This window comes from Misgurnus anguillicaudatus, chromosome 8 (assembly GCF_027580225.2).
Source record: "Misgurnus anguillicaudatus chromosome 8, ASM2758022v2, whole genome shotgun sequence".
Taxonomy (NCBI): domain Eukaryota; kingdom Metazoa; phylum Chordata; class Actinopteri; order Cypriniformes; family Cobitidae; genus Misgurnus; species Misgurnus anguillicaudatus.
Window position 1 is genome coordinate 15910451 of NC_073344.2, and position 17984 is coordinate 15928434.

Below are 17984 nucleotides of genomic sequence, written 5' to 3' on the forward strand. Positions count from 1 at the left end.
AAACAATGACATGAAGTACTTGCATAGGGGCACCCCACATTTTTTTGCTAAGGTTTGCATATGGTGGTGTGTTCTCAATGACAGCTTTCCTAAAGTTATATCCTATTATATTCCAAAAATAAGAAATATCCCATCATACTGCCTCGATTAACAGTATCGCAATATATAGCAACATACCACACAGCAAACCGTGTATCGTTATTTGTTATCGTATCGTGAATTGTTTACCGTCAAATAATAATTCTGTTCTGGTTTTTGTCATTTAATGAACAATGTAGTATAATGTTGTTATATTAGATAAGTTCAACATTATCACATTAAAGAAAGACAGCAGTTGCATAAACAGTCATATGAGAATCACATCCAAAATGTCTGGAAGAGGAAACTGCGATTTCTTTTGGCACAAAGGCAGACAAAAGATTTCATTACTTGTGCCTTAGTGCTTGGACCGGATCTTTTTCGCAATTTTGGAGCATTTACAGTCTCTTTACTGTGAAGTTAAAAGGTCATAATCATTCCTCTTTCAGACACATTTAGGTTAAAACCCAAAGATTAAGTGTCATCCCTTCATAGCTGAAAAATAAAGCACAGAGGTCACAAATCTTTTCAGCTTTTTACATTAGAGTTCTGCAGCTCGAGTGCTGCGTCCGTCAAGCTGGTCCCAACGGAGACATGAGATTTGCAAAATAGATATGCTAAACCTTTATCCTGGGAAATAAAAGATACAAAGAAACAGATGTGAAATTGGAGAGAATGAAAGATGAATATGTGGCTTTTAACACTGTGCACACATCCCACTGTTAAAACCGTCCCACAATTCATCAGTTTGTGAGTCTTCTGTAAGATGAGAACGTATTTACTCGATAACAAGATGGAAATGTAGATGCGGAAAAGGGCGTAATGGGATAAGAGAGAAAAAGAAAGAGAGAGAGTGCTGGACAGACGCCAGGAGGAATGTGTTAGGTATCTGTCTAGAGTCCACCAACATCTGTTTCAGAGATTTTTTTAAAAATGTGATGTCTGCTCTCCCTGCTTGATTTTGTTAAAAAGAGAATCACGGAAGATATTTATTGCTCTGATCGCAGTTTATTTGGCATGGATAATAGCTATACATACATACAGTGCATAAGTATTCACACCCCTTCACTTTTCTTAATTTTGTTATGTTGCAGTCTGATACTACAATCATCTAAATAATTTTTTCTTATTAATCTATACTTGGTTCCCCATAATGACAAAGTGAAGAAAGATTTTTAAAAATGTTGAAAAATTTGTTCAAAAGAAAAACAAAAAAATCACATATGTATTCAGACTCTTTTCTGATTTCTGTAACTGGTCTTGGGCATGAGGGTAAGGAGGGTAACCACCACAGCATCTGTCGCTAGACCACCTCTTGAGATTGGGGAGTGAGTTTTACTTTACCGCACAGCTTCAACTCACTGACAGGCCTCCCCCCAAACCTCACTCCCATCCGGGTCACGGCACCACTGTGACCGGTCTTACTCACACCCACCCCCCAGCGGGACTCAAACCGGCGATCGGCCCAGCAAGGAAGTCGGGCATTCTAGCAAGGGGGCTAAAGGCCACGGCCCCCAGTGTCTGTCGCTTGAGATCGTCTTGAGATTGGGGAGTGAGGTTTACTTTACTGCACAGCTTTCACTCACTAACTAGCCTACGTTACACTCAGCCCCCTAAACCTCACTCCCATCCGGGTCACGACACCACTGTGACCGGACTTACTTACACCCGCCCCCCAGCAAGACTTAAACCGGTGATCAGCCAAGCATGAAAGTCGGGCGCTCCAGCAAGGAGGCTAAAGGCCACGGCCCCTAGTGTCTGTCGCTTGAGATCATCTTGAGATTGGGGAGTGAGGTTTACTTTACTGCACAACTTTCACTCACTAACTGGTCTCCGTTACACTGACCCCCATCAGGGTCACAGCACCACCGTGACCAGTCTTACCTACACCCGCCCCCCAGCGGGACTCGAACCACTGAGCGGCCCAGAATGGGAGTCGGGCACTTTAGCAAGGAGGCTAAAGGCTACGGCCCCTAGTGTCTGTCGCTTGAGATCATCTTGAGATTGGGGAGTGAAGTTTACTTTACTGCACAGCTTTCACTCACTAACTGGCCTCCGTTACACTCCCCCCATCAGGGTCACGGCACCACTGTGACCAGTCTTACTTACACCCGCCCCCCAGCGGGACTCAAACCTGCGATCGGCCCAGCATGGGAGTCTGTCGCTTTAGTAAGGAGGCTAAAGGCCACAGCTCCTAGTGTCTGTCGCTAGAGATCCTTAATCCTTTTGAAATTGGGGATTGAGGTTAAGTTTAGGACAGTTTGCATTCACTAGCTGGCCTCCCTAAAAATACAGCCTTTACAAATACTGACATTTCTCAAAAAAAGTATTTATTTATTGTCTTTGACTTTATACAAATTCAGTGGCAGGTTCTTTACTTTAACATCTTTACAATTAATTTGACCTTAATATGCTTCCTAATTGAGTCTTCATGTTCCCATATCGTAATTCCAGAAATTTGATCATGACTGATATTTGATAAATACAGCAGATGTTTTTACTTCAATGTTGACACGGCCAGTGAAAGCATATCTTACTAATTTCAGATCAGTTTATTTCGAAGCCGTTTATCACTAGCTTGTTTCATTTGGCTCATGGATTCAATTAGTTACCCGAACAAGAGACAATCTTATTAGATCATTTCATGGCTGGTTTAGAGTTAATTGCCTGTAACATGAATTAAATAATTGGTCTTATTAAAACAAGCATGGTGGACTATTTTTATGGGGACAGACCTAAGAACCGGTACTCTTGCAGATGTCTAACTTTTTAAATTAAAGAAAAAATTGTTTTTTCTACATCTCTAAAGCCTGTTAACTTGCCAATGCACAGGGTCTGGTTTAAATACACTTTGTTCTTTTGCTCTTTTCAAGTTGAAATAGGACTTCTTTAGCCACTCTGAGACACAAGCTTTTCTATTTCTTTCATCTTCGCCTTCTGTTTCTCTTGAATATTGTCAGTGAAGTGCCCGCAGGAAAGTCAGCGTTGGACAGGGTGCGCTTGATGGAACAAAGAAAGAGTGAAACTAAATAGTAGTTCATTGCCACCACTCCTCACAAATCACATGATCTTTGCTGTTAGGCTGGCTCAGAGGTTATGGGGTCATTGAACGGGATCGCCCACTTGTCTGTCAAGTGAGAAAGGGGGTTGTAGCAAGAAAGCCTATGCTTGTTTTTAATAGGCGGGGTTAGCTTGTCTATCACCATGAACTCCAAAGAAGTTATAATCCATTGGTTTGTCAAACTGTCAATCACTTTATTATAACTTGGGCTATTTAGAGACTGAGAGTGTGCAATGGCATTGTGCATTTTTTTGTTGTTGTTGTTTCTTTCTTGAAAGACTTTTCTTTTAATTATTACTTTTTGTCTTAATTCTTTCTTATTTGCAGTTTGACCTTTCTGGAAATTTGTTCCGTCTGTCCTTTTTTCTTGAAAGGCTTTTTTAAGTTCCATCCGTCCGTCCATCCTTCCTTTCTTTCTTTCATTCTTTCTATCTTTCTTTCTTTCTGAAGCATCATAATGTTCATTATCAAGTATCAGCTTATGCTGATGTTGTTATAGTTTTGGTTAAAAGACAACAATATTTTAACATTTTGAAGTCTGTTTGTAAAGATTTTGGAGTCATATCAGCTGCAAGGATAAATTGGAAGAGATGCTCTGGCAATCTGGAATTAGGACCAAGGTCTTCCGATTCTACCTGGTGGAATGACATGAAAAAGGGAAGGAATTAAATACCTTGGAATATATCTTGGAGATACGAACATGCAAAAGAAAATCTGGGAAGGCTTGATAGATAAAATGGAAGGAAGAAGTGGATTCACTCACAACTTTCCTTTAGAGGAAGAGTACTCATAATTAATCTTGTTGCATCAATGCTTTGGCATAAGCTTTCATGCGTGAAACCACCTGTTGGATTACTGTCTAGACTACAAGCAATTTTGTTGATTTTTTTCTGGAATAAATTGCATTGGGTTCCTCAAAATGTGCCTTTTCCTGCCTAAAGAGAAAGGAGGACAAGGCCTGGTACATCTGCCAAACAGAATGGCAACGTTCCGTTTAAAGTTTATTCAATGACTTTTGACAGATCATGTCAGTTTAGTTTAGAAGAAAATTGCAAGAATCATCATGCAAAGAGTGGATTACCTTGGTCTGGATAGCGGTTTGTGTCTTATGGACGAAACTTGTGAAACTCTGTTTGAATGGATTATGATCTTTTTGCAAGGGACTTTTTTAACTTTCGGGGCTTTTTTTATTGACAGACCTGAGACTTTGGACTACTTGTGTTTTCTGTTGAAGGGACCTCTTATAGTAGGAGCTTGTTTCGATATAACGGAAGATGTTTTGGGCCTTAAACAAATGCTGGGTGATACTAAAATTTTTAAGTGGAAGCATTTAGTTAATGTGGCTAGACCTGGACTAAATAATGTAACAGCAATGGCCACCTTCCTGGGCAAGTGATCAGTCTGTAATACAGATACAATGTTGGACTTGTGGAAAAAGAGACATACTTAACCCTTTCCCCGCCATTGAAGAGTTAACTCATTAATCAAGAGAAAACGCTTCCCTGCCAATGACGAGTATTTCCGTCAATCCGTAATACCACTATTATCCACCAGGTGGATAAATGCGGTCTTCCACAACTTATACAACCCGGAAGTATTGCCCTAGGAAAAAACAGCTGTATGTCCGTGCATGTTTTGAGGATCGCTCTGAATCTGATCTCTATCAAAAGTTTTTCAGAAATATCTGGAAGGCATTAAACTTTTGTGAAAATCGTGAAAAATTCTGGCGCTGACTGGTAACTTTTTTAAGAAAATGCTGGCGGGACAAAAGTTTATTATAGTTGATTATAGGGATCCTTTCCCATTACTCCATAACAATGGGATAACACTGTTGTTAAAGGACATTTACTGATCTACAATTTCCAAACTTATATACAAATGCTTTGTTAAATTACTAAATCAAACTTTTTTAAATGGGAGGGTGGATGTAGTATGCAGGGGAAAACTTTGGTTGGGTGATAAAGTGAAACCAGTATGGAGCATCTTATATAAACCACCTTTGAAGCAACGTTCTGGTGATCTGCTATAAAGGGTATTACATGGCGTTGTAGCTGTTAATGCTTTAGGATCTGGCATAAATCCAAATGTTGTTGATAAGTGTGTATTTTAGGCTTTACTCTCTTTCTAAGATATTAAATGAGATGTTTTTGGACTTCTTGGATGTTCTTGGATTTTTTTCTCTTTACATACTTATGCTGATCTTGTCAGTGTCTAGAGGTGATGCCCATTTGCATTGCAATTACGTCTTACATGTTTGTGCTGCCAAAGGCCACATTCAGTGCCCATGACAAATAGAGTGAAATGCCAGAGCTTGTGCCATTAATAAGGGTGTAAATGTAACCACTCTCTGTGTTACGATGCTGTCACTCGAACAGAATTGGAAGCCTGGTGGTCTGATCTCTGTTGACATTTAGCTTCCTTAGAAAATGTGAATTTTTCCTGTACTTAAAATGTTTTCTGTAAAGCTTCATGGCATTTTAAAAAGCGAATTGCATGTTGCACAAATTCACTTCTCTGCTTTCAGAGACCTTTTAAGTTTCTATGATTTGAAATTCCTGCTATTATATTTTAGCAAATACCTCTGAAGTTGGTGTCAGATGTTTATAGTTATTAAAGATCTTTATATTTTCTTCTTTTCTTGTTATGTATTTACATCTTACATATTGTTGTTCTATTCTCTTGCAGCTAAGGTCTTATTAAATAGTCATTTTGCAGAAGCTTTCTCACAGGGCCTTAAGTGTCTGTCTTGTAGTTAATATGCATTTTGATTGAAAGCTCCCATAAAAGGGTACAATCTCTACTATTCACATGGTCCCACTCCCATGAGGCTGAGGTACATGTATGTTAATGTGGTTCACTGTGTGTGCCTGTGAGTGTGAGAAAAACAGAACGAAAGAGTAAAACAATGAGAAATTGGAGGGCAAGAAACTGTGTATGTAAACATTCCCGGTTATCTGATATAAATGTGTGAAAGGTTGAACAAGATGGGTAAGAGTGAAGGGTGAGAATTTAGTTGAAGACAGCATTTTAGCATTTTTTAGCTAACGACATTTAAAAATCAAGACATCTGACTGCATTTCAAAGCTTTTACAATCACTCGAAAAGCACTTGATAAAAGACTACAGCGCAATGGCCAAATCAAATCCTACAGGCTCTCACACTTCACACACACTTCTCATCAGCAGTCGATCAGTGGCCGCTGCTTTTTAATGCTTGTTTCTCGCCTGTCACATGCCATTAAAGAATTTTACTTGGTTACGGGTCACTGTGAGCATTCAGAATGACCTTTCCCTTGTTTCCAAGCAACAGAGGTCAAGTGGATGTGTGCTGCTGACTATCCAGTAGGCACTCGATTGAGCCCTGGCTAAAGTTCGGATTGTGCTAGCGCGTATGATAACCTTTGCGAACCTTTGACCCGATCAACCGACCCAGCATTGCCTTTGTGTGTTCACCACTTTTGTAATGTCATTGATATGGGTACCAAACCAGTGCACAATGGAGGCAAATTAAAATGAGTAAATATTAAATGCACAAAAGGACCCGCCTGGTTTAAAATTTTATTCAAAAATAAGGTTATATTGAGCTTATTACTGATCTATTATATTGAACTAAACCTTGATGTGGGCTTTCAGAAGGTTTGCCTACATGTCTGGTCGAGTTATTTATAAGGATAAATAATGTAAATTACACTGTAAAAAGTAAAAGTTGGATAAAAAAAATTGCTTCAGTTGTTAATGCCTAAAATTGTAAAAGGTTTTTTCAACCTAAATGCTCTCACTTTAAGTTTGAAAATGTTTAAAATGTTTAAATAATTAAAGTAATTAAAAAATCACCTTAAATTTTCCCTATATCTGTTTCCAGGCCATTGACAAGTTATCTCGTCAATTAAAAGAAAACGCTTCGCTGCCAATGACGTTTACCTTACGCTAATCTATATTTCCGCTATTATCCACTAGGTTACGCTCTTACCCAACTTAAGAAAACTGAAGCATCAGCTACCAGACGCGGTAGAAGCAGCAAGCGAATGGTGCGTAACGCGGGGAAGGTGGGGTGCGGATGGCGCGTTCCGCGCAAATTGAGCGTTGCTGCGGGAATCGCGTGAGTTGAAAAATCTGAACTTTGGTGGATTTCCGCGCATTGTGAACCAATCAGGACCTTGCTGTAGTAGTGAAGTTACAGGAAGCAAGCGGAGTGTCGGAGTCTCAGCGGAGTCGCAGAAGCCCCTCCCATGACACAAATTTCCGCGTGAATGTCGAATGACTAGAATTTCATGCGCGAATGAAGCAAGTGAACTCAAATGTTCAAGCGTCCAACTACGCGAATAGCACGTTTTTGCCACCTCTACAGCGGCTGGTGGGAATGCACCATAAAAATTGCTGGGTTATTTTTGAGCCATAATGGGTAAATATTGTACAAAACACATGCAGGGTTAAAATTACCCAATTTTGGGTTGTTGTTATCAACCATGAATTATAATAACCCAACAAAACAACCCAGCATTGGGTCAGTTTTAACCCAGGGGTGTGTTCTGTCCAATATTTACCCACTAAATTAGCCCAGCCATTTTTAGAGTGTAGGATGAAATGTTTTTCCCTCATTTTGTTTGTTTGAAAGCAGAGGGTCTGTATTTTCATTTGATATATTTTATGTTTATACATTTATAGTAGAAAATTTTCTTCGGAAACTTGTGAAAATGACCAAAAAATGCCTGTGGGCAACTTTTTTAAGAAAGGCTGGCGTGTAATGAGTTATGTGAGAAAATTTAAGTTCTTAAGATCTTCAGATTTTAGGCGTTACCAATTGAAGGAATTTTTTTAAGTTGATCCAACTTTTACTTTTTACAGTGAATTTGGTCAATATCATCTCATTTTTGACAAAAGTGGCATTTAGCGGCTTTTGCATTTGAGATCTTTATTAAATCTTTATTATTTGAGATGTGTAACTTTTGAGTTATGAATATGCACCCTTTAGGTACAAATATGTACTTTTTGCAAGAGTAGAACCCCATTTCTGAGAGTGTAGGATTCACATGCAATAGGCACAAAAAAGATTTATATCCAGATTTCCTGTAGTCTAAGTCTGTAGTTTTCAAACTGGGGGCTGTGAGATGGTGCCAGGGGGGCCCCAGTTTTATGACATTTTATGAAATACATTAATTTATTATTAAGTTTGTGTAATTATACCTAAAAAAATAAGGCTACTAACCAAAAGCACTACTTTTTTGTATAATTTAATGGTTTTTTATTAAAATGTTGAGTTTTAGAACAGTTTTTGTCACAAATTTTCTTTGGGGGGCCGCGAAGGAATGCACCGTACACAAGGGAAAAAGTTTGGGAACCACTGGTCTAAGTGGTAGACCATGGCGCAATGGGTTCAAGTCAAACTTATTAAATGTGCTTGCTTATTAAAGGGGCCATGGCATGAATGTCTGACTTTTTCCATATTTAAGGGCTATAACTGGGTTCCCAGTGCTTTTATCAACCTAGAAAATGTGAAAAAGATCAACCCAGTAACTTAGTTTTGGAAACCATTCTCTGTAAGCATGTGAAAAATAGGTCATTGAAATTTGTCTCTCCTTATGATATCATAAGGAGCTCTTATTATAATAATACCGCCCCTTAATCTGCACTATCCAACCATGGCACTGCCATTTAGTGCAGAGAGAAAGAGAGAGAGAAAATAATTCACAGCACAATTGAGTTTGAATTGCATCAAACCACCATCACTGTGATCAGTGTTTGCACTTCATCCGCTCATTTGCATTTTAAAGGACACACCCAAAACTGCACATTTTCGCACACACCTACAAAGTGGCAATTTTAACATGCTATAATAAATTATCTATTTGGTATTTTGAGCTAAAACTTTACATACGTGCTCTGGGGACACTAAAGATTTATTTGACATTTTAAAAATTTATTGTGACATGTCCCCTTTAAGGTGTCTAAATTCTAAAATTTGGAGGAAAGAATGGTTTCACCAGATGCCTTTAATCATTTTTTGTGTTGACACTCTCACCTGACCCAGAAAGTAAGCAGAAGGTGAAAAAAATGTAGAGATAAGGGTGTGAATGAAAAGGAAGATCAAAAATCTCTATTATCTCTGTCCTGGAATGTAGACACAGACTCGCTGAATTGGGAATGCGAGCGAGAGGAACCAAAAAGGCGAAAGAAAAATCTGGGCTGATGAAATCTGTTTAATAACTACCACGATGGTGTGATTCGCAGGAGGGGCTGAAAGATCTGGTGTTGAAACTCATTAGGAAGCAAGAAAGATTAAAGAAACGAGCACTAATTTGTCATTGGAATGCTTATTGAAAGATCCACCACCGTCAGATTGAATGATAATGCTAAACAGGAAGAGATGCTGTGCTTATCTGTCTGTGTTTGTTGACACCCTCATCCTGGTGATTTCAGATGATAATGCCATAAACACTTCAAGCTCTTCTAACACATCTGTGTGCTTATATGTGGACTTGGACCTAAACATAGTGATCAGGTTATGTTGCTTGCATAAGAGGAAATGTTGTTTTTGGACAGTATTATGAAATAGTCTTCTTTGTTATGAATCAACTTGCCTGACATACAGCAATAAGGCATGCCAAATATAAGGTTATTGGACCTAAACACCCATATTACTTAACTTAACTTCTACATTTTTTGGAGTTTGCTTTACAAAGGTTAAGCTTGATTCTTCAAGCGTATTAAAAGATATATATCAAGAATCTAAGGTGTTGTTTTTGGCTATGTTTAATACACAAAGCGAAATATGAATGATAGCAACAGAATGAGCTGTCACACATAATCAAAATGTAAAATTAATAGACCTAGCGCTAGCATAATATGGGCTGTGATCTTGTGCAAACACATTCTGACATCTTTAATAAGTTGGAGCAAGGACTTTTGAGTCATTGCACCAAATGGAGCCACGGCCTGCAAATTATTACCATGCGACTGCTTTGTGAGAGAGGCTAAATAACGGGTTGAGAAACAATTCACTGTAGGATCACATGGGTCGGGGAGGCATACGGTGCTGGATTCATCCCTGTGTCTGTGAGCGTGAACTTTAACCCTAACTCTTGCTGAAGCTGTGGGCCAAAGCAAACAGTGGCTCCCATCGGTCCCTAAGGAAATGATCCCGCATCCATCCAATAGCTGTGCTATTTTTGTTCTCTGTTATTCCTGCTGTAATTCTTTATTATTTTATTTCTACTGCCTTTCTTTATATGTCCTACTTATGTGTACAGTATAGGACCCTGTCTTTGAAATCTAGGCTTAAATCTCATTTGGAGTATCAAAGTTTGATTTAACATTGATTTCATGACCTTACTCAGTCAATTTTGAATATCAAGGTTATATTATTTTTACAAAATGTTCTTTACATTATGCAGGATGAGTTTATGTAGAAAACAGTAAATCACTTTTCACAGACAGGGTCAGATGTTTGTAAATGTGTGTGTGAAGTTTGTCACCCTTATTTGTCCTCAGATTTTCAGTTGAGACATTTTATCTGTGCGATTTGATGAAATCTTTAACTTTAATCGTGCCGTCTTCCCAGAAGACTTGGCTGAGATAAGGAGGGTGCAGTAATCCTCCGTCAGAAATGAGGGCTGTCGAAATCAATGCTTCGGTCTTATACACATGCCAAATGCAAGAGCAGAGTTTTCATCTTGTTACACACACAATAGCGCACACACACAGCCATACAGCTAATGTCTCTCGCTCTCTCTCTCTCTCTCTGGTCTTTATCAAATTCTGTCCACCTTGTCCTTCACCTGTCAATCAAATCCATAGGAGCACTCAAGTGACAGTGCAAGAGATAAGACCTAATCTTCAAGTGATTATTTAGGCTGGACAGGTGAAGGTAAAAATCAATCTGTAAAGCTTTAGTTATATATTTATTTATGACATGTCGGTGTTGACGAATGATGGAGCTTGTGAAGTAGTAAAACCTTTTTCAGTGTCCAGATGTCCTCTAAGTGACTTTGCTGTCCATATAGACAGGCAACCACCAAAGTTTAGACTTTTTTGAATTTTTTCCTGAAAACATTTCAATTATGAGTAAAGCTGTTAAACAAGAGAAGTCAATATGATTGGCTTTAAGATTGGAGTTTTGGTCTTGTGGTTAGTGCGCATTGAGCTGTGATGCTCTTGCAGGCAATGCAGGATTTGAGACGGGCTTGCAACCCATCTTTATCACTCAACGCCTCCCTATCAATTCATAAAAAGGCCAAAGATGATTTCAAAAGACAAATAAAGTGTATTTTTTGTGATTTACTGTTTATGCATAAAATCATCCAGTGTTTCCGCTATATACATTCTACCGTGGCGGGCCGCCGCGCCTAAAACATCCCCGCCACGCCTGCGGTTGTGGATAGAAGGGATACAGCAAACGAAATCTTGCCATATGAGCACTGTTTTATCATAATCCTTCACCAAAACCCAACTCTAAACACAAAATTTCACACGATTAGGATGTATTTGGATCTCATTTAGCCAGAGCCGCTGTTTTCATCCTAATAAAAATATACCTCCAAATCTAATCCTAAACTTTTCGGCATTTGCTGTATCCCTTCTAGACAAAACCCACGGCGGCAGCTCGCAAAATAAAGAGCCCTGCCAGACTGGCTGTCTTTAAAAATAAATAAATTCCTTTCTGGATTCGCGTTGTTCACTCATTTATAAATAACTTAAATCGCCTAAAATATACATTTCCCCATGTGTTTAGTTTCATGCACAAATAGATTTAAATCAACAGATGATGATTAGGCTACGTCTCTGTTTTGAGAAATAATAATAAAATAAATAAGCCTACACAAAATATGTTACACTTAAATAATTATCAGATTGACAAAACGATTTAAAAAAGTATTTGAGTTTCTGTCCTTTTTTGTGACGCGCTGTAAAACCAAAGCAGCAGAAAGCACGTCATGTTTTAATGATTTTAAATAAGCACGATGTTTTCTCCTTATTGTGAGTTTACACAAATAAAAATACAACATTTACAGTTTCTAATGTTGTTTAACTTTTATCTGTATGACAATAAATGTAGGGTAATTTAAGGTTCAAGGTCATCGCGTATTCTGTTCACCGGCGCATATAGCTACACGGACGCAGCGCAGGGCTGCGAGAAAAGACATGATTAAACTTTCGATTTAACATATTACGAGTTTTTTGGAAATTCATTTGGAATCACTGTACTTATATAATCAACGTATCGGGCCATTAGTTATTCAGAATATAGACTATAAGCGCAGCGTGCTGCTGACCGCTCAACTGTCAATCTTCCGTTCTTCAGATCGACACTCACAAAGTTTCACATTTAATGACGAGATATTTGTCAAAAAAAGGCTAAATACTGAATACTACTCACATGGAAATGCAAGACATTAATAGTCGAATCTGTTTGTAAGGAAACTTACATTATTCCAGTGGGAAGAGAAGGACATTGGTAATTAAAACTTGAGGCAGACGGTGAGACGGTTTCATCTGTTTTCAGACAGCAGGGTCGGGGTACGGGTGTAATAATATTAACGTGTCATTTTCGTTGTAGATGCAGGTCGGCGACTCAATAAACAAGAGTTAACTGCGGGTCTAACACCCAAGACCAAAATTCGACTCGATTCCGATAGATAGCAGTTTTTAAATGGTCATGTGCTTATTTGTGTTTAAGCTCTGTCTGAAGACCCTTAAAGGTTTATATTTAACTGCGCGATTTGCGGTGTGATCGGGACGGGGTCTTTATGTCAAACGTGTGGACTAAATTGCTGCTGATGTCGGATAACTGGTCGGATGTTCTGTCAATCACTGCGGTGCGGATTATAAAACAGGATTGTGCGTGACTTTGCAACAGTACATTAAAACTACAATGAAAGTTCCGTACGAAGCTATAAAACCTATTTTTTAAAGAAAAAATATAAGTAAAAGTAAATGACAGCATGAATATTATAAAAAAACATGTTAGTTTACTGTAGCCTATAATCTACATTTCAAAAAATAATGTACATTTTTAATCATCATGGGCGCCCCCTGCCGCCACAGCTGGAAAAAATCCTAGAGGAAACACTGTCATCTAACATAACATCTTATGAAAATAAAACCTTGATATATTTAATATTGACTGAAATCAATTTGAAATCACATTTTGATAATTATAATGATATTATGACTTTATCCTGGATTTCACAGACCTTGTGGTCTATAAAGGGAAAAATAGTTCTAAACTGAATCCATTGCATTGTAGTTTGACAGTAAAATAACTCCGTCAATATAAAAAAAATGCTGCTGTCATGGAAAATACATGTTCACTTCCCACTTCTACTAGACTGCATTATTAGTGTTGGCAAAGATACACAGAGATGACTGAAGACTTGTTGAAACATGGCGGACGTGCCTTTGTGTTTAATTAGAACCCTGAAATAAAAGAGATGAGGAATTCTAGCTATGTGCCAGGAATGCCCACACAGGTAAATGGGGTTTTATGTTGTCTTCAGCCCCGTGCTTTGTATAACTCTCTTTGTATAAGACTTTGGTCGATCTTGTCTTCTGATATATTCACATACTGGTACTTTGCAGAGACTGATGCATCTCTATCACTTGCACATTCCATTATGTGGTCTGGTTAGGAGTATTGGTAGTTTTTTTGTGTGTTTCTCAAACAATTATTGTTGCCAGGATTCAAATCCAATTCCTTTTTACAAAAAATAAATGTTTGAATTTGATACGTTTAAGCCAAGTGAAAATTGGATATGATTTCAAACAATACTGTTATGTTATGTACACACAGCGGCAATCATTTTTGTTTAAAGGAAAATTTTTGAGAATAGTCTTTTCCAACGTTTCTGTGTATTATCCGATTCTTTCCAAAAACTAAATTACTAGAATTATTTTTATTGCTTTACAAACCACATCCATTTTTTGTTTGATTAATCAACTCAGATTTACATCAGTAGTCATTTTAACTTCCTATTATTTATCTTGACTAGAGACTGGAGAGTTATTATAACTTATAAAATTATAGTTAAAAAAAAGTGATCTTCATTTCGACTCCGCGTTGGGTCAAAAAGGATGAATTTAATTTAACCTAAATTATGCAAAATGCTGCACTGTAAAAAATAATATCAAATCAAATATATAGTTTTGTTACTTTAATTTAACTTCAACATGATCTCACGGAAAGTCATGTTATAGTCACGAAAAATTTTAATAAGTTATTTATGTCCATGGCACGAATTTCAGTTTTTTTGTGTGCCTTAAGCACGAATGTCTTTTTCGTGTCACTTGCATGAATTTCAATAAATAGTTTTTCATGTCTGTGGCACGACTTTCTTTTTCAATTCATTTTATGTATTGTTTTCTCTTTTTTTCAATTTTTTTATCATTGTTGGTTGGGGTTAGAATTGAGGTTTGAGTTAGGATATATTTTTTGTATTGGTTTCTACATGTTTTTCTTCCGTTTTTAAAACTATTCTCGCCTGGAGTTGGGGTTTGGGTAAGGATGTCTAAAAATGTAACAGAAAGTGATTCTAACCCCAACCCCAAGTGACAATAGTAAGAAAATAGGAAAAAACAATGAAAAACAACACATTAAAATGACACGAATAACAGAAAGTAGGGATGGGCAATATAAACGATATGCAATATAAACAATAGAAAATTGGCATACGATAGAGATTTTAAATCTATTGCACTATCGCGATAATGCGTGTTGATAACACAATCTACCCGCGATCTTTAGAGCCACGAGCTGCACCCGAATAAACATGGATGAAAGCGTCAGTGAAACAGAGGAACTCGTGAAAAAGACTGATGCAACATCTATTTTTTGGATTTAAGCCATAAGTTACATAAGTTGACTGCTGCTCTACCGCGAAATTGGCATTATGGTCTAGTAATTGTGAAACATGCAATAATATATATATTATATGCAGTATAGTCCCCACAAGCATTTAAAGTGTTTAGTGTTATAAAAATAATTAACTGTGTTTTTTAGCAGATAGATCTTGTCGGCTTTATCATTTTAAAAGTAGATCACCACACAAAAAAGTCTGGACGCCCCTGCTGTAGAGTGTGTCAGGCAAAAAGTCCAGCTAAGAGAGGTAACAAGACTAATCTGGCCATAACGGTTCACTTTTACTTACTTTTTTTTAGCAGTTTGGCTTTTGTAAGGGTCTATATAACCTGTTCTGAAACGAGTCTATTTAAATTATTATATCGCAATACATATCGCTATCGCAAGAGGCTGCGATGTATAACGCAATATGGATTTTAGGCCATATTGCCCATCCCTAACAGAAAGTCTTGCCACGGACACAAAAAACTATTTATAGTAATCGTGCCGAGTGACACGAAATAAAGCTGAATTTTGTGCCATGGACACAAATAAATTAATACAATTTTTCGTGACTATAACATGACTTTTCATGAGATCAGTCTGCTTAACTTAAAAAAACAAGTTGAAATTGATTAACTTAATTTGTGATGTCAACTTATCACCAGACAAAACTTGGTTGGTTGTAGACTTAAGTTGAAACAAATGGTTGTTTAAAATTCATGCTGCATTTCATGCTGTGGGTTATTTTAACCCATTGTTGTGTCAAATATAACCATTTTGTGGGTTAATTTAACCCTTTTTTGACCCAACGCTGGGTTAAAAATAACCCAGCATTTTTTAGAGTTACATATCTAGATTTATATAGATTCATTAATATTTTATGATAATAGCACTTACATTCTTTCACACTCTTTTCATTATGCAGTTGCAAACTTGACATTGTGCTGCTGAGTATAAGCAGTTGTTCATCTTTTGTCATTGGCTAAATACCAGCCAGCTTTCAGGCTTTGATTTGCTGGTGCTTTTTTCAAGTTGGACCAGCACCGTGGAATCTGGCGCTGCTGGATGTAACTTTTGTAGGTCTGTTTGTGGGTTCAGCTGGCTTTTCTCAGGGTAAAGCATGGAGAAGAAAGGGTGACCAGCAGGATCTTTGGATCCTTTGTAAATATGTCCCTCAATTCCTTTCAAGCTTGAAAATTCTTGGTCTGTCTGTCTGTCTGTCTATAGTGCAAATCCCTGTCTTCATTCATTCTCAGAAATAAAGGTACATAAGTTGTCACTGGGGTGGTACTCTTTTAAAAAGTACACCTTTGCACCTAAAGGTACATTTCTGTACATAAATGGTACATATTATTCCCTGAAAATTGAACTCATGACCTTAGCAATACAACAGTGCATTTTTCGGTTGAGTTACAGGTAGGGCTGTCACGATTATGAAATTTGGCTTACAGTTAATTGCCTAATAATTGTGACGATTAATTGTTTGTTTTATTGCTTTGATATTTAATTCTCATACATTTTGTTTGTTCATAAAATAATTTTCACACATGGTTGTGATTATTTAAATTAAATCTTTTGCAAGGTTTACCTAGCAGTGAGTATTAATACACATAATACATATTTAAAAGTAATTATTTAATATAAATAGTTAATACGGCTTCTCAAAGTTTTGCAGCATTTCTTTAATTGCAGTTTTTTTCCACTGAATTAAATGGCTTTGCAATGTATCGCATTACAGGAACCCCATCTGATACTGTCTCGTTTATGCAGGCGCTACAGCTCCCCCTTGTGTTTTTTAGAGAGATGTGCAATCATTGCGGTGATCTGAAATCATTGCGATGAGGTCAAACAATCGCGATGAGACGATTATTTAATCATTGTGACAGCCCTAGTTACAGGAACATTTATTATGACGACCAGATCACTGCTATTCATGTTATCACCACAATTTATAATAAGATATTTTCTTCATCAAGCCCTTGAGCGCAGATTTGTTTCACAATACAACTGGGGATTGTAACAGTTTGAATTAAATACGAAATTCTGCTTGGCAAACTTTCTTGTATATTTTAATTCGGACAACTTTGCCAACTTTCTGCAATGCATTACAGCCCCCCCCCCCCCTCTTCACTACCCAACGTTCTGCAATTCATTCTCAGGTAAACCTTATCAGTTTTTAACCTCGCGGTCTTCAGACAGGAGTCAAGAGTATGTTGTGTTACAGTAACATGAGTAGTGGCATTCCATTCTCCGAAGGCTTCCCTTGACACGCACCATTCCCATGCACGCTGCCTCGCAGGAACGTCCAATGCAGACCTCAATGGTCATTCAAAGAGACTTCCCTGTGAACTCCCTGAACCATAACCTACATAGTACAAACTGTTTATTGAAATAGTGTCTTGCAAAGAAGCTTGTGCCATATTTTTGGGATATCTCTGTTTGATTCATTACAGGTAGCATTTTGCTCCAACATAATTGGTATCGCAGAGCTGAACATTGGCATCAAACTTCATATGGTTTCTATGGAATTAACACACCGCAGTGCATGAAGGTTTCCTATAAACCGCAGAAAATACTCAGTTTCCAACAATGAGTTCGAAGTCTGTTGGGAAAAGAGGAAATAAAGCATGACACTACAGCACTGGTAGCTGTATTCGGTCCAGAGAGCCGAGAAAGCGTAGCGAAATGCACTTTGTAACAATAGGACTGAAACAATATTAATAGCAGAGGACGTAGGAATGAAGCCAGCGCGTTGAACCTCAGGGAAACACTCCAGATTGCTCAATAGAGACTGTCGACGGCTCATGTCCATACAGCTGTCATTGTGTTTAGGAAAAATTGAGACTTCCCAATGTTTACGATGGTAGAATTGATTGATCGATTGTTTAAGGCCTTTGTGAGTTGTAAAGCTTGCAAAGTTGGAATGTGAGCGTGCATGGATGTAAATTCACTATCGCTATATTTTATTCCCAATAATTAATATCAAGCCTATTACCACCACATTTTGATCGCA

General features: G+C 37.7%; 1 protein-coding gene across 3 annotated transcripts in view; it reads left to right on the top strand.

Moving 5' to 3' along the window:
- sema3fa (sema domain, immunoglobulin domain (Ig), short basic domain, secreted, (semaphorin) 3Fa) overlaps window positions 1–17984 on the top strand; it is an 84264-nt gene that overhangs the window by 42385 nt on the left and 23895 nt on the right. The gene's annotated exons all lie outside the window — the stretch shown is intronic.